This window comes from Bidens hawaiensis, unplaced genomic scaffold (genome assembly GCF_021521415.1).
Source record: "Bidens hawaiensis isolate Kalapana, Puna unplaced genomic scaffold, B.hawaiensis_p1.1 tig00022666_1, whole genome shotgun sequence".
Lineage (NCBI taxonomy): Eukaryota > Viridiplantae > Streptophyta > Magnoliopsida > Asterales > Asteraceae > Bidens > Bidens hawaiensis.
In genome coordinates, this window is record NW_027493533.1 from 328,270 (window position 1) to 353,797 (window position 25,528).

The following is a 25,528-nucleotide window of genomic DNA, read 5'->3' on the forward strand; positions in this document are numbered from 1 at the left end:
ATGCATCTTGTTAATCTATCGAAGGCTGATTTGAAAGTGCTCAACGAGAAGAAGATCTTCTACATTCCTGCTTGGAAGGATCAAGCTAGGAAATATCAAAGGGTAGTGTCGGTATGTGTGAGAGAAGGGGCGCACGCGTAGAGGTGAAGATTACAAGACTCAAGATTTAAAGATCAAGATATGAAGCTACTGCCAAGGGGGAGTCTGTTGGTACATGTGTGTCAGTAGTTCATAGTCTAGCATTTGTAATCGAGTCTGTAATGTAATTATGTTTTGTTTATGTTTGTTTTGTAATGCGCGAAGTTGTCAACAAGTTCGCTATGGCGAACTTGTTGAATCAGCGAAGTTATTGACAACTTCGCCTATGGCGAAGTTGTCGTGTATATAAACTGTTTCAGACGAAACAGTTTGGGTTGGTCGTTTTAGGGTTTGTTTCAGTGTGTTTCGTATTGTTACGTGTCATCTTCGGTAATAGTGACCGTGAGTCACGTGTTCGGTTATCAATATAACGTGTTTGATTTATTGCTCGTGTGATTCTATCTCTACACTCGTAACTACCTGCGCAGGGATTCCGCACCTGCGTTGTTAGCGATATCTCGTGTACGATCCGTCCAGGAACCTACAAGCTTCTTTAGCGATCTTGATCCTAGCTGTGAGCACTGCCTTGCTAGCCCACACTTTAGCCTGTTCAGTAACTTCCACCACCTGCTCCTGGGCTCTGATATCCGCGAGGGCCAATCAATCTTTTAAAGCATCCTTCTCCGCCTGAAGCTCTGCGATCAGCTTGTCCTTCAAGGATATCCCAGCACGGTACTTAGCCAGTTTCTTCTCTGTGTTGGCTGCGTTTTCATCATACAGAGCTTTGAAACTGGCTACAACCTGCAAAAAGATTACCAGTTAACAAAGTGATCAAACCCTCTCTACTTATGGATAAAGGGTTATTATCTCTGAAAGCTGGTCAAACACATGCTGGGCGTTGTGGACTTCCATATCGGGATCCCTCTTCCTCCTCACGCTGGCCTTGGAACTAGTCATCATGCTCTTTGGCGGTGCGAGGCTGGAGATCTTCATGGGCTTCTTCTCAGAGGAGCTAGAGGAGATGAGGCTGTCAACATCCTCTAACTGGAATTGACCCAACAGATTCCTGGAAGGCTTGGGTGCTTATTTCTGGGCACCTACACAAATAAATATTAGAAAAATATAAGTTTTTCTTGGCCTGTTATCTCTCTATTTGTACAATATTTATGATTGAATGAAAAGTTCTAACTTACTTGACATGGTTTTCAAGGAACTTGCAGTCTTCTCACTTGAATCGCCTAATGACTCTTCACCAACGATTTTGAAGGTTCTGTCGAAGGGATCCAGAGACAAGAATACCTTGCTCTCTTGATCCCTTCCAAGTCAGTAGTAAGACCTGAGAAGTTGGATGCTGCATAAAAAACAACAAGATAATAATAAGTCAATCAGTAAGCAAAGGATCACATATCCTCTGGATCCGCTATCCTACCCTTGAGGATCCAGCGAGTCGGTAGCAAATTCCCATTCAGGATAGAGTCTCTCAAAACGAAAAAGAACTGGTTTTTCCAACTCTGATCGTTATGGGTAGTTGTACTGATTGAAAGGGGCTGGAAAGATTTACTCTTGAAAACAAACCTACTGGAACCATGAGTCACAAGGCTATACAAATAAGAGAGAGCAGAAAGTGTGAAATCGAGTTTTTGTTCTTCGATTAATCTCTCAATGGTGTGTAGAGTTCTCCACATCATTGGCATAGCTTGGATATAGCTAATGCTAGTGAATGAGAAAAAGGTTTCTGTTAGGTCGGGAAACGGGTATGAAAAGCCAAGAAGAAAGGGGAGTGCCAGAAAGCAAACCCAGTCGCTGGAAATGTAATCGCTTTTGATCTGAGGATCATAGGGTCTAAATACGGTGCCGTCAGGAAAGCAGTTGGAAATGTTATGGATTTATTCATCGGTGAACTTACAAATCTCAAAAGCTGGTTCCTTGAGGAGGTTTTGGCTTTGGGGTTCAGGGTTAATCTCCCTTGGACTCAAGCTGAATGAGGTTTTCGAGTCTCGTTTAGGCATTATTGAAAATGGCGAGAAAAGAGTTGAGAAAATGTAGGAAGTTATCAAAAAGAGAAAGATGGATACCTGATTAATGTTCGCTGGAATATCACTTTTTATCCGATGGAGGAGAAGTTATAAGGGTTTCAACTCTATTAAGTAGGCGTAATAATGTGATGGCAGGTGACGGTCGCATCTTATTCTGATTGACGGTTGTGATGCGAGTTTCTAGTGATAAACACGACAGCTGTTATAGACTCACACCTATCATGTTTGGGGGCAATTGTTTGGACCAGGATTCATGATCCTTGAAGATAAGCTATTCTTAGCATTCGTAGACACCTGTTGCCAGGACTAAGGATCCTAAATGGTTAGAGGATCCTCAACGGTTGTTACATCTCGGATTTTTTGTATTTGTTTAAACCGATTTGAGAATGTAATTCGGATCTTTTGAACTGATTAAAACTTGTATTTAACTTATTTTATAATTCCATAACTTTCAATCATGTCAAATAATCCTTAGAAACCTTTAAAATTGCTTAAAAGGCTAAAAATCGCATTTTCGGGTACTACAGGGACTAATTTTGTCAATTCTTTCCTATTTTCGATTAAATTAACGAGACTTAAACTCCAAAAAATGTTATAGCTGGTCCAATTTCGTTTTCTTGGTGTCCAAGCCAAATTTTGTTAGTTATTATACTAGATTTTATCATTAAATAACTTATTTTGTTTCCTAATTTGTTTTTAGTATCCAAAACGCTTATTTTTGGCGTAAGTCGAGTAAATTAAGGTCCAAGAAAAAGATTATAACTAAAATACAAGTCCATATTTACAAATTACTGATCATGCATGAAATCTACAACTTAGTTCATTGATTTGGTCATTAATATCGTATTTAGTTACTTAAACGAGTAAATATTCCAAATATGGTTTGTTTTTTATATTCGTATATAAACAAGACTCATAATCTCTGCCACAAACTTTACCTAAACCCTAAGAAGCATTCTCAGCCGTCACCCCTCTCTATGCCTCATAAAATCCTTTGGTTTTTGCATTATTGTTGAAGATACAAGCTTGTTCGTTTGACATTACTTACGTGTGGACCTTTGACTCATCGTTTATGTTGATTCTTTCACTTTTCAGGTAATTTGTAAACATAGAAATCATTCATATATATTTCCAAGTCAATATCCTCAATCAATTTCGGTGGTTGAAGGGTGTTGACTGGTTAAATCGTTTGAAACTCGTTCAAGGACAAAACAGTCAACTAGTTTGACTTAACGTTTTCTCATACTTCTAGTCGAATTCAACATTCGGTCCAGAGACTTCTATTATCGTATCGAAATTTTAAGTCTATTGACCAAAACCCAACTTCCGACACGCTGTCCGGATTCTGGTCAGTACCAGCTCGCTTAAATCTTAAAACAAACATAACTTGAATTCTAAACATCCGTTTGGATTGATTCCAGTGGCAACGAGTTTGTTTTTATTTAAATTATCATATCCTAAAATCTCAGATTCTAAATTGTTTATGTCGTTTGACGTGTAGTGGACGACTCGCTTATTCATTAACTCGCTTAATCGTGTTTATATTCGTTTGTCATTAATCTAAGGTGAGTTTTATTATTCCTCTATTTTACTTAATTTTCACAACGTTTTGGGGACATATGCGTATCTCATATTATACATATATATTAAAAATTTAGCAAACGTATAATTGTGTGTGATTAATCAAATATACTTGTTATGTGTTTATTTGTTTATGTGCACACTCACATTCGGAGAGGTCCATCATATCCCCTTGTATTGGGTTCTCATTCTATTGACCAACGCCCAATTCGCTTGGCAACAGTCTATATACGTGTTTATGGTTTGATTATATTTACCGCTTTTATAACGTTATGATTATTTATATTGACATGCAAAACTGGTGATGTTCTCACTCAACTTTATGTTGAAAAACTTCATTTTCTACTCATATGCAGGTTGTTTGTATTGAAGATTGAAGTTTGAACACGTAGATAAGACCTTAGGATATAATCAAGATAATTATTATTTGAGCTTATATTCATGTATTTAAATTGCTTGTTGTAATTGAATAATGTGTATATACTTTGAATAAAATAATTAATTAGATATTGTCACTATTATATTATGATAGTATCCTCGAGTTGTGAGCAATCGGATCACGCGCCGGCATTTCCGCCTTAGGTTGGGTGTGACAGATTGGTATTAGAGCCGAAGGTTATAAGATAGGTCGTTAGAAATGGTCCTAGACATATGTTAGTAACCCTATACGTGCTTATCTAAACTGTCTTATGTTCTATTTAATAAATTGTTTACAGCTTAATTAGATTAATTATTTTATTGTATTTTATCTTACTTATGTATTGCACACATTCTAAGGTTATACATCACTTTCAAAATACTTTTAAATCCTTTTATTTTTGGTAGATTGTCTTTTATTGTGGGAAATTCCTTAAGAATTCCCGTGTTTTGTTTTGCTCCTTCACCTTGAAGGATGGGGGTATGACAAATGTCGTACAACCATAACTTTAAGTGGTACTCATAACCGGCAAAAAGGCTGCGTTGTAAACATAACCGGCTAAACGGTTATACTTCCAGATTGTGCTTTTAGTTATTTTAAATTTATTTGATTCGTTGATTCGATATTTAGTTAGGTCGGTTAAATTCCATGTAACGCTTATGGTCCGAACAACTCCATTGATTCGATAATTCATTAATTAGTTGTGTCAGTTAAATGCCATGTACACGCTCATGGGTTGAACAACTCCATTTTTTTGTTACACGTTATTTGATTTGGGCAATCAAAATGCCATGGAATGCTCATGGGAGGCCAATCCACAAACTTTATGTTGCTTTATTTAATTGGGCCATTCAAATTGCCATGGAATGTTCATGGGAGGTCAACTCGTTTGATATGTTTGGTTATTTTATTCTTGGAAAATTTTAAAAAACATTATTTACTTAAATGCTTCAAACTTATACATATTATTTTAAATTCCGACTCGTCCTCGAGTCATCACTTGAACAATTCTAATACACTTCTCTATTGTTCCACATTGACTCATTTCCACAACTTACCCATCCTCTTATAAAGTTTCATCTTTGGTCCTCATAGAATGTATTTCCTAGGAAATCAATAATCGTAATCAACGTCGTTCGCCTGCTTCTCGTGATTGCCATTCGACTACTGGAATCGACAAGGAGTTTGCTGCTGTATTCTGTTAACCAATCGACCACCAACCTCGACAAACTAAAATACATCGAACAAGAAATCTTATACTAACTCATATCCGTTAAAATATTATTTGAATCATCTTTTCTTATTTATTTCCATATTCTCAAACTATAAATTACTAAATACATTTAAATCCTTACCCTCAACTTTAAACTATAAATATTTTATTATCTCTTGTTTTTCCTCATGTTACTTTTCACAACTTACTTGCCATTTTATAAGTATTTATTATTAAAACTCAAGTATTGTAAATTTTATTGATATTAAACTAAATTTTTCTTCATCTAAATTTAATTCTCATAATTAAATTAAATCTTCCATTAATTAAATTTTTACCATTAAAATTGACTTTTTGATAAATCTCCATTAAAACCCATCACTCACTTTATTTATTGGTTTAGTTCGTTAATTAGTTGAAACTAAATGTTGGCTCGTAAATACTTCAACCCCCTATTTTGATTTTTGATACACATTGAGAATCTTGAACGTTTTAAATGATAAATTCATAATTTTTAGAATAGTCATAGTGGTCTATGCATTTCTAGCCTCGCATTTATCTTATTTGATTATATGCTTCACTTTAATTTAAAATTTGATATTTACTTAAATTTCCATTATCGATAATTCAATTTACATATTTTCAAATATTTATAATGATTTTGTGAAAAAGGAAAAATCCACGAATTCCCATTTAATCTAATTTAATATCTTGAATTACCCACTTTATATTTTATCTAATTTTAAAGATTTAATTGGAATAGGACTATCTCGGTGGTTCAGGAATATCCGTTTCCCAATTTAACCTATTAATGATTTATTTGAATACGTACATTTTCGCATTTTCATTAATATTTGAATTATTATTTGCTAATTATTACAATATTTATTATAAAATCAAATTAATCTCATCTCAAAATCACAACTTAAAAAGCTATAACTTTATGTTAACTTCTCTTTAATCTCATAAGTTCTCAAACTAACTAAACTCGACTCATCAAAATTTTCGTTAACTATGTTTAAACTTATACTCTTGATTTTAAAAAATTTTATTCCTAATGATTTTGATCTTTAATGATTCCACATGTTACTAACTATTTTAAGAATTGTTATAAATTAAACTTTTGAGCATTTCATCTCTTTAAAATAGGTCCTTCCATCAAGGTAAACTTATTAAAATCTTGTACCTCTACCTCAATTCCTTATTCTAGATCATCATAATTTATAATAACATCTGTTCCAAGAAATTCGTTTCCTTTCAATCTCCAAGACTTGTCTTTCATAAGCAAAAGATATTTTAGAACTTATATTATTTTAATCAAACTCGACTGTTTATTAAGTATCTCTTGAATTTATATTTAAAATTAACAAAACGTTTGTTCCTTTCAAAATGATGGTTTTAAATGTTTTATAACCCACATGATGAAACGAGTTATGCGGACCATCCGACGATAAGAGTAATTATGGTCCGAAACATAACTATTCAAGTCCTCGCATGGGAATCATAATATATACAATTGTGTGTCATGATTTAGAACCTAAGATAGCTTGGGTAACGGTACAAATGATGAGATGATAAGGACATGGTGGATACGCCGCTGGTACATCCTATATATAAATGCCCTTATCAGATTGTCATTTGAAGCGTTGCTTCGATTGTTAGAAGTTCTATGTTATAATTTTTTCCTTAAAAGTTTAATTATTTTCAAAAATGACAGTGTTCTAGTTTTTCTTAATTTCAGGACGAAATTCTCTAAAGTAGGGGAGACTGTAACATCTCGAATTTTTTGTATTTGTTTAAACCAATTCAAGAATGTAATTCGGATCTTTTGAAATGATTAAAACTTGTATTTAACTTAGTTTAACTTATTTTATAATTCCATAACTTTCAATCATGCCAAATAATCCTTAGAAACCTTTAAAATCGTTTAAAACGGCTAAAAATCGCACTTTCAGGAACTACAGGGACTAATTTTGTCAATTCTTTCCTATTTTCGATTAAATTAACGAGTCTTAAACTCCAAGAAATGTTATAGCTGGTCCAATTTCGTTTTCTTGGTGTCCAAGCCAAATTTTGTTAGTTATTATACTAGATTTTCTCATTAAATAGTTTATTTTGTTTCCTAATTTGTTTTTAGCATCCAAATCGCTTATTTTTGGCATAAATCGAGTAAATTAAGGTCCAAGAAAAAGATTATAACTAAAATACAAGTTCATATTTATAAAGTACTGATCATGCACGAAATCTACAACTTATTTCATTGATTTGGTCATTAATATCGTATTTAGTTACTTAAACGAGTAAATATTCCAAATATGGTTCGTTTTTTATATTCTTATATAAACAAGACTCATAATCTCACCCACAAACTTTAACTAAACCCTAAGAAGCATTCTCAGCCGTCACCCCTCTCTATGACTCATAAAATCCTTTGGATTTTGCATTATTGTTGAAGATCCAAGCTTGTTCGTTTGACTTTGCTTACGTGTGGACCTTTGACTCATCATTTATGTTGATTCTTTCACTTTCCAGGTAATTTGTAAACATAGAAATCATTCATATATATTCCCTAGTCAATATCCTTCAAACAATTTCGGCGGTTGAAGGGTGTTGACTGGTTAAATCGTTTAAAATTCGTTTAAGGACAAAATAGTCAACTAGTTTGACTTAACGTTTTCTCATACTTCTGTTCGGATTCAACGTTTGGTTCAGAAGACTTTTATTCTTGTAACAAAATTTTAAGGCTGCTAACCAAAACTCGACTTCCGACTCGCTATTTGGATTCTGGTTAGTACCAGATCGCTTAAATCTTAAAACAAACATAACCTGAATTCATAACGTCCATTTGGATTGATTCCAGTGGCAACGAGTTTTTTTTTATTTCCTAAAATCTCAGATTCTGAATTGTTTATATCATTTGACATGTAGTGGACGACTCGCTTATTCATTAACTCGCTTAATCGTGTTTATATTCATTTGTCATTAATCTAAGGTGAGTTTTATCATTCCTCTATTTTACTCAATTTTCACAACGTTTTTGGGGACATATGTGTATCTCATATTATACATATATATTAAAAATTTAGCAAACGTATAATTGTGTGTGATTAATCAAATATACTTTTATGTGTTTATTTGTTTATAGCACACTCGCATTCGGAGAGGTCCATTATATCCCTTTGTATTGGGTTCTCATGCTATTGACCAACGTCTGATTCGCTTGGCAACAGTCTACATACGTGTTTATGGTTTGATTATATTTACCGTTTTTATCACGCTATGCTTATTTATATTTACATGAAAAACTGTTGATATTCTCACTCAACTTTATGTTGACAAACTTCATTTTCTACGCATATGCAGGTTGCTTGTATTGAAGATTGAAGTTTGGACACGTAGACAAGACCTTATGATATTATCAAGAAAACCATTATTTGAGCTTATATTCATGTATTTAAATTGCTTGTTGTAATTGAATAATGTGTGTATACTTTGAATAATATAATTAATTAGATATTGTCACTTTTATATTATGATAGTATACTCGAGCTGTGAGCGATCAGATCACGCCCGGTATTTCCGCCCTAGGTTGGGGTGTGACAACGGTTGACTTCAATTATATTATAATCTTTTTTGCAGGTATTTAAACGTATTTACTAGCATACTTATTTTCACGGAAGGAATATTTTACTAAGACTTCCAGCTCTTGCTTCCTCGCAAACGGTCATGGAGAAGTGGTAAACAAACGTGGCCGGATTTATAGGAAGTTAGTTAGTAGCTGTTGTAATTTTATGTATTTAACCATCGAATCATAGCTGATCAAACACACAACATTCTTAGCACACATAGAAACCTATGCTTGATAGTTAACACTTTGTAATCACGATCGGCTTTGATTTCATCTCTTGTATTCCTTTTGAGCTTAATATAATTGGTAGTGATAGTTTCACTACCTGAGGTTTTTATGCCGGCGGGATACTAGTTACCAAGGGCTTTTCCTCGTATAAATATCGTTGTTCATCTTGTGAAATTATCACTTTGTTCATACTTATCATATAAGCATCAATCCTCGCAAACAGATTTGGTTACTTGATCCTTAGACCGATTTTTGACCAAAACACTATATATATGTATGTATGCATATATATATATATATATGGGATGGATCATGCGATAAGTCAAGTTACAGCGAGAAGTGCGAGAAATTAATCTGGACCATTGATCATGTGTAATCAATGGCTTAGAAAAGTTATGGCAAACTTGTAATTATTAAGACATTAATCTTCCAATATTTTAATGAATAAGGGTAGGTTAGTATTTGCTTTATAGAATTTTTGAAAGTGAAACTTAAGCCATTAATAGCGTTTATTTATTATCATTACTAACTAATTGAAAGTTACATATGAATTTTTAATTGTTATTTTTTAATTGATGTTATTAATCAAACTAAAGTTAAACAAATATAACTTTAATCGAATACTATAATATCTTCAATCATATTTCTTCAAATACACTAACTATTATATAATGCCTACACAAATTTAATTATGTACTGCATACATGCATATTCATGTATAATGTAGGTGGAATTACGAATGCGTATGTGAAAATTTTAAAATTGTAGGCTATTAACATGATTTGTTATTTATTATATGTAAAAAAATAAAAAATTTATTTTTTCTTGTGTAGGGTTTATATATATACAATTTAGGTGGTATCACAAATGTGTATGTGAAAATTTTACAAGTACAGGTTATTATCATTATCCGTTATTTATTATATATAGTTTAATGCAATAAAAAAAGTTTATTTTGTATTGTGTAGATTCATTTATGTATTGTGTAGGTTCTATATGTACTATGTATTTGGTATTTTAAATTGTATATGTGTATTTTTTATTGTGTGTAGGGTTATTTATGTACTGTGTAGGTTCCTATATGTATTATGTATCTAGTATTTCGAATTGTGTATGTGTAATTTTTATCGTGCGTATATTCATTTATGTACTATGTAGGTTCATTATTGTATAGGCTCATATATGTACTATGTAGGTGGTATTTCGAATGGTGTATGTGTAATTTTTATCGTGTGTAGATTCATTTATGTACAGTGTAGGTTCATATACGTACTATGTAGGTGGTATTTCGAATTTTGTATGTGTATGCTTATTTATGTAGTGTGTAAATATATCGGTGCTAGTGAATTTAAGAACCACTATCTGGATAAAGGTATGAATATCAAATTACGAGAATAAAAAAAATAATATTGAATATGATAAAATAAAAAAAATAAGAATTACTTGTAACATCTTCATACATTATGACCTACCAAATATGAAAAATGTTTATTTTACTATAACACCCTTGTCATTAAATAAATAATAAAAGAAAAGAAAAAATGTGATTGATTGGATTTATTTCTCGCACTTCTCGCAATAAAAAACACTTTTGAAATGAACCAAATCTTATATATATATATAAATATAAATATATAAATATATATATATATATATATATATATATATATATTATATGGCAATCATTATTATTTATATTATAATAGATCAAACTAATTAATTATACCTTATCATATATTAGTTGTGTAATTGTTGATGGGCCATATTAACTTTAATTAAATAATAAAGGGTTTCTCCTTGGGTGTATATATAAAGAGAATAAATTAACATCATAACCTAATAAAAATCACGCATACAATTTTATGTGTCTCCTCTCTCCTAAACCGGGTTCCTCTCAAAAACCCTAACACCATCCTCAACTATACATCCTAAAGGGAATATCGATCAAGATGACAAGCATGTCGACTACGTCATACTCTGCTGCGGTCACTACTCTCCCTGCTGTAACAGGTTTATAGGTTTAATATTTATCATTTTTCTAATACTTTCATGAAGAACTGATCAACCATGTGGTATCAGAGAGATGTTGATTAATCAGTTCTTCATGTTTTTCCTAAATCTGGAATGAATCAGAAGACATGGACTAAAACTTGATAAACCCTAATTTTTTCGGTTTCTTTTTTCATGTTCTATTACGAAAACATTATATGAAACTATTTAAAATCGCTAACAGTCATATTTAATAAACCTTAATATTTTTGAAATATGTTAAAATCATGTTTAAAGATTTCGATTCTAGTATTTTTTATATGTTTAATTGATAAAGATTTCGATGATGTTCTTCGTGTTCATCATAATTCTCGAAAATCATACATATTTTGGTTCAAATTTAGATTAAAATCTATTTATTATTATTTAGGAAAATAATTTTTTAAATCTTGGATAACTTAAAAGTTTTAATATTTTTTTAAAAGATTTGAATCCCCTTAAAAATAGGAAACAGATATAATTGCTAATCACTAAAAGATTTGAACCAAATCTTATCATTATTAATTTAGTTAGTAAAGACAATGGGTTAAGGGCTTATACCAGTTTGCGGGTTCATGGGTTATTCAAAAATTCATGTATTATGTGCTTAAAGTTGTTTATGGGTTCTTAGAGTTTATGGTTGGTTTGGCATCATAACCCATAAACCCGAAAACTCACTAATACCGGAATTAACATTTTCCCAAAAACCCCATAAATTTACGCAAAAACCCAAATACCGAAACCAACTAAAAGCCGGAAACTGACCGTTCTTGGGAACCCAAAATTCCCAAGGACAAGGGGGAGTCTGTAAGTGCATGGATTTGGTGTCCGCACCTGTTCGAATAGGATAGGGGTAGTTTAGTCTTTATATTAATGTATAAAGGCTCATTCGCTAAGCATGTTTAGCAAATGAGGCCTGATTCGTTAAAGACTAGGCTATTCGTTAAGGTAAGAGCCCATTCATTACTACAGTGTAACGAATGGTGGCTTATTCGTTAAGGTATACCCATTCGCTAATGGTGTTTAGCGAATGGGGCTATGGAATGACTTATTCGTTAACCTTGTTAATGAATGAGAGATCTCATTCGTTAATACAGTACTAGCGAATGAGACCAGCCTATAAATAGGCCTTCCATAGTGAAATGCATGAGAGATCTGTGCCATATTTATCCCCTGTAACGTTATGCTGCCGGATTCTCTCCTCACCTAATGTATTCATCATCCATGATCAGTAAAGTATTCTGTTAATATATGAACATGACTTAACGTATCGATTTTGATACCACTTGAGAGAGCATACAACGGATCTAGATCTATGATGACATCGATGTTTACGTTGATTATATATACGATTTGGCAAGGATTACTTTAGTGTGTGTGTTGAGAGAACAATCAGGCAGAGTAACGAGAGGATATTGGAAAATAATCAGAACTGTTACTTTAGAATAACTTACAGGGGGTATTTATAGGAGATTACCTCATTCGTTAAGATAGACTTAACGAATGAGTCATTCGTTACACTTACTTACGAATAAACAAGCTTATTCGTTAATACTTTAATGATAGCGAATAGCCCACATTCGTTATGTTCCATTCGTTAATCTTGGTTAACGAATGGGACTTACATTAAGACGAATGTGAAACATTCGTTACAGAGTAACGAATGTGCCTTACATTTAGGCAAATTTACATTAATAACCCCTATAACATTAAACTATTACATTGTTAATCAATAAAGACCGAGATGGACAAAACATGTATCAACAAACTCCCCCTCGTCTCGAGCTCTTTATCTTTCATCTCTGGATCATCTTGGTCTTCCAGTCTACACAACTATGAATCTTGTATGCATAACAGACACAAACGACTTTCTGAAATTGCATAGCAAGCTCGTAGTCGTATACGTTAGCAAACCTGATCTGACTTGTAAATAACGTATCATTGTCAGATTCAGATAAGTTAACCAGCCACATCGGATCAATCACACGTATCGTCTTCGTGTTTGAACCATGACCGAATACAATAACCGCTTCACCTGTATGATTGTCGTAGTACCAATAATTAAACGAGGTGAATAGACTCTGAGGAAAGATCTTCATTGAAGCCCTCTTCATCGTCTTTGGCGGCTTCACTTACAATATCATCTTCCTCCAGCCTTTGCGTGTATCAATCTCATCAATATACTTGTGACTCGGCACCTGTGGCTTGAAGAACTTGAAACCGAAACGAGTTTCATGTAATAACTACTTATAGAACCACCCAACCCATTGATCGTTCCCACGATTCACGAACGGTCTGTTTGCTAGTGTTCTCACATCCCATCTAGGCATAGATAAGATATCATGTGGGCGCCTGAAGTAATAAATACCGTGTTCCCACTTCACGATGTATACTTCAAGTTCCGAATCAAACTGCCAAGCCACCAAATCACCTTTCACATCTTTTACAGGCTTGTACTTCTTCATCTGATATGCTGATTTTCGAGCCTTGGCCAATTTTACTTCCTCTTTATCATGATATCTAAAGGCTTCGATCATCTTGTTCATTCTTTGCATATCATGATCGAACATACCCTTCAAAGCACGCTTCCGTTTTCTTTCGCTGTGAGGTGACTTGTTTCAGCAGCTTTGTTCCACTTCTCAATCTCTTCACGCAACCGACGCTCTGCTGCATCAAAATGTTCAGTAGTGAAAAACGGAACACCTGAGTTGTTGTTGTTGTTGGTGTAGAACTCAGGGTACTCCTCAGCATTGACGTCTTTGACCTCTACCTCATAAAAATCAGGCACATTCCCGTGTGGAATGCCTGTATTAGTACTATCCTCTATTTTAATATCCACGTTCACACTCTTACCCAACACATCCACCTCATCTTCATTTAGATCCAGAAGCAAGGCAATTTGTTCTTTTGTTAATGAATGATCAACAAATTCACCTTCTTCGATATCATCCGCATTCACCATACTATACAGTACTCCATCCATTCCGACAAACAAATTCATATTTGCTAGAATGACATCAATCGGTTTAGCTTTCGTGTAATCCTTGTATGGCACAATCTGCAACTGACTATCTCCAGACCCACCACCAACACCCGAATCAGTCTTATTCCCTGCCGACGGTGTAGAACTACCGCCCGGTTGCTGATCTACCCCACCACCTGTTCCATCCTGATCATCTTCATCGTATTTTAATTTCTTCAACTCATCGTCTTTACAAGTCAACTGAAGAATGATCTCATCCTGTTTGTCTAATCTCTCCCCCTGAGCAGCAACAAGGGCTCTAAGTTCCCTGTTTTCACGTTGAGTGAACTGAATATGTCGCAACAAATTCCTTTGTGCTAGCTCATGGGCAGCTCTGTCAGCTTGCATTTGAGTCTGTTGAAGATGCAACAGATTCATTATATGAAACCATTGAGTTTGAAGAATCAAACCAAAGAAGTTACGATGAACTGGTTGTAACGGACCCTGAGGACGAGTAAATGTTATAAATGAGTGCTCAGGTCTCGGCAACTGTGTAGGTGTAACAGGAGTCACTGGAGTAGTAGGCTCCGGTGTAGGCATACAAGCCAAAACAGTCTGAAGGATGTCACCAAAAATAGGATCTAGTCGTGAAGTAAACCTCAAGTTAATGTAACTGAACCCTCAACTATTGTGTCGGAGTGTACTGAATGTGCTGAAATCAAATCCAAACTCAAAAGAGTCTTAACTCAGAACACCTCTCTGACAAAAGAGCTTTTTATGATCAATGAGTGCTATAGACAGAAATCTAAATTGTTGGAACAATCGACTTTAAAAATCCAAAATCTGCCTGAAAGCAATCATGACCTAAAAGCTGAGGTTCAGTGTAAGATTATTGTGGTTGATCAACATTTTCAGGAGAATCTCAGACTACGAACCTACATGTCTAAACTGGAAATGAAATTCTAGAATTGAAAAATAAACTTGGAAAATTTCAAGATTCCTCGTTTTTGTTAAATGAAATAATTGAAGTAAACAAATCCCACAAGAAAAATGGGAAAGCAGGTTTAGGGTTTGTTGAGATTCCTCCTCCCTTTAAAGGAGATTACTGTAGCGTTACAGATATTAAACAATATTCTGAAGTGCTTACAGTTGAACCTGAAATTGTTGATCAAAACAAATTAACTCAAGAACCGATTCACATCAAAAGTAAATTCGTTTTTACCTAAAGTGAATTAGATGGTTCTGTTGAGCAGTTAGTTGAACAAGATGAGATTTTCAAAAACAAGAATATTCCTGCTGACAATCACATCTTATGTGAACCTGAAGAATTTGAACAGGCAGTCTATGGTTCAAAATCTTTGGGTGAAACTTCTAAAACTCCTAAGGTATCACCTAATGTATCTCAATCAGACAAACCTTCGGTGTCTGATGAGGAATTGATGAGATTCATAAATCCTCAACCAAAATCTTCAAGCGGGAAGATATTTAAATTAAAAGGTCTCTCAAAGGTTTTTTCGGATAAGGAAGTTCCTTTGAATCTTCTTAATCCAGAATTAATTGATAGTGTCTTTCAAGATGACACTTCAGAAGTCACTAAACTTGAACAACAATTTAACAAATCTAAATTCAAAAATGTTCAAGAAAAGGCAAAGAACACCACATTTAAACCCATAACATTTGTCAAATCATCTGGAATGGAGAATTCATCTAATTCTACCAACCTAGAATTTTTCCAAAATAAGAAGGGATTTAAATCTGCTGGTACAAAGAAAGTGTGTTTTGAAGAATCCAAGATTAAGGCTCAACCCGTGCATGAAAGTCAACCAAGTGGTTCACTACATAAGTCTTTAGATTCACGCTTATGTTTTAAATGTGGTGAACCGAGACATGTTTCTAAAAATTGTAGAGCAATGGTTGATAAGATCAAAGTGTCATCAAATTGCAAGACTGAACTAAATGTAAAACCAAAAGAAAAACAAGTTGATGAGAGTGTTATAATGTATTCTGATGTCAATCCAAGAAAAGTTGTAAGGATTGAATCTTTTAATATACCAAACATATGTGTTGACCGTGCTCAACTAATTTGTTCGAACACTGATTCGGGAATTATATGTGACGGGTACTTAAAGAATAAAAACAATAAACCGTCACCTATTCTCAAGTACCGAATACTAGTTTAAGTTATCTTTTTCTCCGAAAGTATCAAAGGGAGAGCCCAAGACTGAGGCTTGGGCTGCCTTTTTGAACTAATCATTTACTTGTTTGTGCAGAGTTCATCCAGGTCCGGGTCTACTCACAAATGGATTTTGGATAGTGGATGTTCTAGGCATATTACTGGCAACTTAGATCTTCTGAATAATGTTAAAGATATTCAAGGAGGTTATCTTGCGTTTGCTGGTAACAATGGGGGAATGATTACAAAGGAGGGAGAAGTTTCAAACGGGAAAGTGACATTTGAAAAAGTAAATTATTGTGAGAAGGTGGATCATAATTTGCTGAGTGTTTCTCAGATATGTGATAAAAAGTTTACCACCGTTTTCACAGACAAGGAATGTGTTATCCTTCAACCGGGATACATTATTCCTGAAGATATGGTTGTCATGAGATCACCTCGATCGAATGATATTTATGTACTGGATATAAGTTATGATGTAAATGTTTCACCCTCAGCTACATGTTTCATGTCTAAAGCTACCGAAAAGGAGTCTATCCTTTGGTATTGACGCATGGGACACATTCACATATGCAAGATGAATTTTCTTATTTCAAATGCATAGGTGGATGGTGTATCCCTTAAGAATTTCAAGATCAATGATCATTGCGTTGCGTGCAATAAGGGGAAACAAAAGAAGAAATCACATCCAAGTAAGTCACTCAACACGATTATTACACCACTGGAACGCCTTCATATGGATCTCTTCGGTCCAGTGAATCGTGCTAGTATTGCTGGAGACTTGACAGACTATATAGGAACTGATAAGATATAAAGATAATGAATGCCGAACCTAGTGGAATTACATCTTGAAAGATTGATACTATATCTGATTTAAGAAAAGTCAAAAGTCAAAATGATTATTGTGTGTGCATGCTTTTATTTTTGAAGAAAATTCTGCATTGTTTTTATTTTATTTTGCAAAGAAATTCAACTTTATTTTTTCTTTATTTTTATTCATATACTAGATCCTCTCCCGCGCGATAAGATTATCCGACCTGAGGGTTAATATTTGAGTATTCTGCTTTATTTTCTTGGTGTTTCATACAAGTCATGGACCTTCTCTGCGTATACTATAAGCACAAATGTGTGAAAGTCATGTATCGAACTGGGGTTATGGCTTGTACAACTTCAACTTATTTTTAACTTTTTATTTTGTTGAAATGGAACCTTATCTGCGTGTAGTAATACTGATCTTAAGGGAAAATTTTGACGTTCTGCTTTATTTTCTTTTTATTATTTTTGCATGAGTCATTGTTAATCAAAATTTGGAAAAATCAAAGAAAAACATACATGTGAAATTCACTGTATAAGAGATAGAAATGTTATATCTGATTGATGGGGTCCACATATGGTTTTGTGCCTAATTGAACCAAATTAAAGCATATCGTAAAGTTTCCGATAAGTCTGTGAAAAGTTTAAGAGAACAATCATATCTGCAATCATCGTTGGGTTACGTGTATAATAATCATCGAAATTGGAGTGTTACTTAGTGACATTTTCGTCAATATGATTTCCTGCTCAACTCAGAAAAATATGTACTGCTTTGATAGTTTAGCTGTTTACTATTTTTGTTTTGTTATGTGTTCATTGAAAATTTTCGAAAATCCAAAAAGATTTCTCTTTCTTTTCAATTCTGCTTTAGTTTAGATTTACCAAGCTAGCGAATAATTCAAAAGAAAAGGCAAAAGATTGATCCCAAAAATTTTAAGTTAATCGTGCTTAATGTATTTACAACTGGTATCAGTTGTGATTTAACGTAAAAATCCGTTTAATTTAAACATTACCAATCCTTGGTTTATCGGGTATAGTTAATGTATTCAATCAAACCCTAGTTGGATGTGATTGATTATTTTATTATTTGTTTAAAACCCTAATTGGTTTTAATATTATTTAATTCCTTAATGAGATTTTTATCTCATTCGCTATGGAAAAATGGTGATTCGTTGATTGGTTTAACGAATGTAAAGCCTTTCGTTATTTAAAGATTAACGAATGAGATTTCTCATTCGTTATAATGACATTCGCTTCCGTTGTGCAAAATGAATGGAATACATTCGTGTGACAATTAACGAATGGAATGATTTTAATTTATCATTCGTTACGATTTTAACGAATGACACTTACATTCGTTAGAAACGTTAACGAATAACGTATATTCGTTAAAGTTTAACGAATGAATCCTTTTTCGTCTAAAAGATTGACGAATCTGGATTAATAAGTTAACGAATGAGGCCATTCGTTAGTTCAAAATTTGAACAAATGACCTCGGGTTGCGTGAAATTATTGGTGTTTATAATCCCAAGGACAGACGAATGACTCTTGATTCGCCTGATTCCTATTTCATCGTCACCTAAGAGAAACTATTGCAAAAATTTTCCAGATTCCTTACACTTGATCATACTCCAATTAACATATATCATCGTGTTCTGTAGGTATAGACGATGACAGTGATATAAGTTGTACGAGTTTTCATCGGCTGTTAAGGGTTTAATAGATTGATTGATATCTGCATGTTTATCGAACAAGTTATCAGCGATTATTTTGTATAATCGAATCGATTAGCAAGCAAATAATACACATTAATGCATAAAAACGACTTATTTAATTCGTTTATGTTAGTGGTTGAAGAAGTACATGAAGATCTCATTAGATCTTATTTGGAAGAACAATGTCTTCCAATTACAATGTCTTCTTCGGTTGATGTAAATGACTCTCATAATGTATCAGAAACGTTGAATGAAGCTGATTTTGTTGATTCATCGTCAGTCCCATTAGAGGAAGCTATAGACACAAATGAGCTTATTCTAATTGATGATGACTCTCCAACTGTATCTTTCGACACAGCGGAGGAAAATATTACCCATTTGGGTGACAACGTATCTGTCCCTGCCAATCCTTCTTTAAGGATTCATTAGAATCATCCACAGGAACAGATAATTGGTGACGTGAACGATGGGGTCCGTACAAGACACCAATTAGCTAATATTTGTGATGATCAAGTTGAAAGTAACGTATCTCCTACTGAGGATTCGATAGTTTGTGCTTAGGACGGGCGGGTAAAGTAAACGATTAATAACACTTGATCAACGTTATTAGCATTTTACCCTTACCTTCCATGTTCTAAATGATACTTGTAACGTCCGTGAATTCCGACAAAAGATTTAGCCTTGTAGTGTTATGTACACCTTTCGGGCTTGACCCGGCATTCTCCCGGGAGCTCCTTGCAAACCTCGTAAACGTTCTCACTTAACTTTCCACCCAAGTTGCTACATACTTCAATTTGGAGGGACTTGGATGTAACTATTTTATATCATAAAACAAAAGAAAACTCAAACCCTAAACCTATTTGCAGCCGTCGGACCTGGACCCCCCCTGCTCGTTTTTCTTCTGCGTAGCCAAGTTTCAGCCGTGAAAACTTCAATTCAAGGTCGGTTTTATGATTCCCCATGTCTTTTACACCTTAATTGATCATATGAACGCGCTTATTGGTCGTTAAGATTGAGTTTTGATGATAACAGCTTGTTGACAGATTCGTATACGTTTATTGTAGGGTCTGTAATGCGATGTTAATCCACTGATTTTGATCTATTCTTGATTCCATGATGTTCTACTTTGAGTCTAGTTTCCAGAAAGGTATAATACGTAATTTTTGGACGAGATTTGAATAGTTTTTATGAATTTATAAAATCGAGTGTCAAAGCTGATGCGGGATGACGGATTCTGGTTTGTCTTCCCGACGTCATAACCTTTTTTCGACAAGTTCAAATTGGTTGGTTCCACTTCTGGAAGTTAGTGTTTTGAGTTAGGAACCAAACCCAATTGGAATCGTTTAATTTGGTTCAGTAATGAATTTTATAAAAATAAAACCATTTTGTTGCGCGTTGAAATAGCTGCACATACCTTTCTGTGTTGGAAGAATTTTTATGATTTTTGTGTCAAATAGAAAAATATAATAAAAATATTTTTATAAACCTAAGACATTTATTAATGTCTGGTAAAAATTTAATAATTTAATTCAAAGGTTATCTTATGTAATTAAATGCATTTTCGCATGCTAAAATCTGCACGTTTTACTCGTTATTAATCAACAAGTTCGTTTTAGGCTTAACCGGTAGTTTTAGTTAGTTGAAAGTTTTTAGGGGCCTCGGGCCAAGTGTTGGGCCTTGGGCCAAGTGGTTGGGCCAAGGGGGCCAAGTGTTGGGCCTTGGGCCAAAGTGTTGGGCCTTGGGCCAAGTTGTTGGGCCTTGGGCCAAGTTGTTGGGCCTTGGGCCAAAGTTTTGGGCCTTGGGCCATGTTGTTGGGCTTGAACGGCCCATTAGGCTAGAGTGTTCTTACAGTCTAGTTTAGTAACGCGTTGTGTATAATTTACAGGCCCTTGCTTGTAATTGTGCACTTAGGGATTTCCTAGCTCATTGCAGGTGTTCGGTTGATTCAGGTGAGTTAATGATGTCCTTTTTACTCTTTTACGTTTTGGGCTAGCATACACACCGAAATACAATTTTAAACGATTTTACTCGTTACAATGATTTGAATAGTTTTACATGGTCTCACTCGTGATGGTGCATTTTGAAAGCTATATTTGAATTATTTTATATGCCTTAGGATATTTTAGACTCGTTCATGGTCTTGTGTCCTTAAGGTTACATACACTATTGATGGTCTAGACTCGAGGACGTTAGCAGACTTGGTAGTAATTGAATATGAGTAGACCTATCTACTTAGTTCCCGTATGGGATGATATATATATATATATATATATGTAGGAATATATATATGTATGTATATATGGAGGTATGTATGTACGTATGAGGATGTGTACCTTATAGCCTACGATTGTGTAACGATATTTAGTTTCTCGTGACTAAGAATGATGTATGTAGGCTTATTGTTGTGTGTGTGCATGGTGATTCACGGTCGGGTCAAATATATTACTCGGGTTGTACCCGTGGTGAAGAGGCCCGTGTGACGTGATCATCATTTTGGCGGGTCAAATATATTACTCGAGTTTTAAAATCCCGTGGTGAAGAGGCCCGTTGGATGTTGAGCCGTGATCGGGTCAAATATATTACTCGGGTTGTACCCGTGGTGAAGAGGCCCGTATCACGTGCTTGGATGTGTGAGCCGGGATCGGGTCAAATATATTACTCGGGTTGTACTCGTGATGGAGAGGCCCGTATCTCGTGCTCGGATGTATAAGCTGTGACCGAGTCAAATATATTACTCGGGTTTGACTCGTGGTGGAGAGGCTCGTGTCACATGCTTAGGTCTTACCGCGTCCGAGTCAAATATATTACTCGAGTCTTGACTCGTGGTGGAGAGGCCCGTGTACGTGTGTTCGACGATGATTGTATTACTTGGTGAATTATATATAATTTATTTTATTTATACCTTCTCTATTGTTTATAACTATAGCTTTGAAATAAAGTATGAATTATTGTTTATGAAAACTTGAACTCACTCAGCTCAAGCTGACTTTGTGTGTATGTTAGATTGACTTTCAGGTTGAGGATTAGAGATTTCCGCTTGGACGTGCTAGAGACTACTCGGACGGTTGCAGGGACATCTAGTCGAAGAATTAATAACGCAAACTGTTTCTTTTTAAATTATTACCATAAGTATTTAAATTTTAATTTTGGTCACTTTCCTGGTTTTGGGAATTTTGATGTTATCTATTCCGCTGTTTACTACTCTGAAATGATTTTAATGAGATGAAGATTTCAAATAAAACGAATATTTTATTTGCATTTGATTTTTGCACACTTGCACCCGTGTTTGGGATTTTTAATACTTAAACTTTTCCGCTGTTATTTACTCTGAACTTGTTTTAAATAAAACGAATCGATTGGTTTTAAATTTTTGTGAATTTGGGGACGTGATTACCAACTGTAGGATTCCCGGGATTCGAGGTCTTACAATACTTGTGCTTGACTGTGTTAGGGTGCTGTCTTTGTAGGGATAGGATATGGCTAATGTTTGTGTCGTTAGCATTAAAGTTCCTCTCGTTCCTTAAATTCTCCCGTTCATTCCTCATCCTCTCTAACGCTTTGCGCGTAGTTGTTTGGCTGAGGCGTAGCATGCTATCACTCTAGGTTCTTTTCCTTTTACTTCTTGAGGTTTAAGCCTCGTTCCTGTTTGTCTCGGGCGCTAGTAGAAGTTTTGTCCCTATCGTCCTCTAGTGTAATTAGATGATTAGGTTTCGTCTCTATCCGCGTCCGTTCCTGTTGCGACGGGATTCGGGGACGAATCCCATTTTAAGGGGGGTAGACTTGTAAAGCCCGTAAATTTTCGTTGAAAAGATTTAGGCCTTGTAAAGTTTGTATTTTTACCGAGACTCGATCTGGCCTTCCCCGGGGACCTCTTTGTCTTTCTTGTAAGCCTATTTGTTTAACCTTTGATCCAAGACATCACAATTTATAAGTTGGAGGACCTAGATGTAAAATCTTTATAACCTAAACCCCAACCCCCCCCTGTCTTTTGCGATCGGCAGCTAGGGGGGGCTGCCTCCTTGGTTTTTGTGCCACTCCAACTCCATTGCAGCCATCCCACGTCTAATTCGAGGTAGGTCCTAGCGTATTACAACTCTTTTTAACCATGGAACCCTTTATTGAACACGTTAGGGTTGAGTTTTGATGATAACAGTTTGCTGACAGATTCGTATTCGTTTATTGTAGGGTCTGTAATGCGATGATAATCCATTGTTTTTGATCGATTCTTGTTTCCATGATGTTCTACTTTGAGTCTAGTTTTCAGAAATGTATAATATGTAATTTTTGAATGAGATTTGAATGTTTTTTATGAATTTATAAGATCGAGTGTCAAAGCTGATGCGGGATGACGGATTCTGGTCTGTCTTCCCGAAATCATAACTCTTTTTCAACAAGTCCAACTTAGTTGGTTCCACTTCTGGAACTTAATATTTTGAGTTAAGAATCAAACCCAATTGGAATCGTTTAATTTGGTTCAGTAATGAATTTTATAAAAATAAAACCATTTTGTTGCACACTGAAATAGCTGCACATACCTTGCTGTGTTGGAGGAATTTTTATAATTTTGTGTCCACTAGAAAAATATAATAAAAATATTTTTATAAACCTAAGACATTTAATAAAATCTGGTAAAAATTTAATAATTTATTTCAAAGGTTATCCTATGTAATTAAATGCATCTTCGCAAGCTAAAATCTACACGTTTTACTTGTTATTGATAGATAAGTTCTTTTTAGGGCTAACCGGTAAATGTTCAATGGTGTTCTTGTCGGGGCTGCTTGAAGTGAGTTTTTGCTCCGTCATCTTCCTAGGTACGTTATATGTGTTATACTTTAGTATCGTGAGCTATGAAGCCCGTTTGATTGATCAATTGTCGATAAATTGAAAACTAGGATTTCGGTTGTCTAGTTTGTTGATTGTGGTGTCTAGCGCGTTGTTTGAGGGAATTAACAACCAATTCGGATTGTGTAGCCTCGGTATGAATTAAGGGCTCTGAAAAACTATTTTCTTAAATTAATGGGGCTGAATTGGTTGTCAGTTACTCAAACGGGTCGGTACAACGCGCATTTGCTTTTATTGAATTGTTAGTGGGTTGTACTTGTGAGTTACCGACCCATTTGACTCGCGTAGCGTCGTGTGGACTTGTTGGCTGTGAAATTATCATATTAGGTCCACACGGGTGAGTTGGATGTTAAGTGCTTAAACAACTCTTAAACGCGCGTGTTAGTATCACCTAGTGCTTCCGGGGGTAATTTGGGAATTCTTTATTCCCGGGAGTACCTAAGGGCCGTTTTAGTGAATGTGAGGCCTCGGGGGCTGTTGTGATTTAGTTTGATGAGGTCGAGGGTTTAAGTAACTTGAACCATGTTAGAACGTCTCGTAGGATAAACGAGTTCTTTCGATGTCGTTAGTAATGTTTGAATGTAAACCGACAGGTGTTTGAGTTTGGGATTTCTTAGGGACTCTTTAGCTCGTGGTGAATTTGTGCCTTGTGTCAGGTGAGTTCATGATGCCCCTTTTTACTCTTTTAAGTTTTGGGCTAGCATGCACACCTAAACGATTTTTCCTGATGAAACGTTTTAACTATTTTATATAGGCTTGCTAGTATATAGTTGGCCTTGGAATGTTATAGTATGTATGTATGTATGCATATATATATATATAAATTATTGTATGGCCTATATTTGGCGATGTTGTAGTCGTTTCGACTACTAATGTTGCGTATGCCTACTTCGTGTTTGCATACGGATGGGTGGTGATCTTGGCCGGGCCAAACTATACGACTCAGGTTCTTAAATCATGTTGCGGGCCCTGAAAAGCCCGTGAGGGGGGAGGCTCGTGTGGCATGATCATCATCGGATATTACGTGTTTGGGTTGTACGTGTGCTCGACCCTGATGTTATTACTTGGATGAGCTGTTACGTGTTTGGGTTGTACGTGTGCTCGATCCTGTAACACCCCGTAACCGCAGCGGAAACGTAAACGGGATGCAACAGACACGTCTGATATCAACAGCATTGCTTATAAAGAAAACACCACTACATTAATTTACACTATATTACATTGTTTCGAGTTTAGTTACCGTCTAGGCGTTAGTACATAAGTTTTACCAACATTACATTAACATATTTAATACAAAAAAGATCATTAAGCTTCCACAAAAAGCACGCATCGTCATGCATGTAGCAATTAATCCAGTTTGGGGGTACCTAGAAAGCATGTAAAGAAAACGGGTCAACTACGAATAGTTGGTGAGTTTCACTAATTTAAATAAACAGTGACAAATCATTATAAATATCATATATTAGCGATGTAATTATGCTGAGCCCACAAGTGAAACCTCTGACTATCCACATACAACCTCGTGGCATACTCCGCCCACGAACCTGCCCCAAACCGCAATGCCTAACATTACATAGCAAAAATAAATAACAACAAAATAGACATCTGCAACTGGCTGGGAAACATCAGCAAATCCATGCCGGACCAGTTGGGTTTGTCAGACCAATAGTACTATTCACACTCTACCGGCTTTTAGCTAATCACTCGTGTTACGGGGCCTTACAATGTTAGCAACTCAGACAATTACCATCTTAGTACATTTCCGTACGATTCCCGTACAATAAGATATATATAAATACACGCAAATCCATGC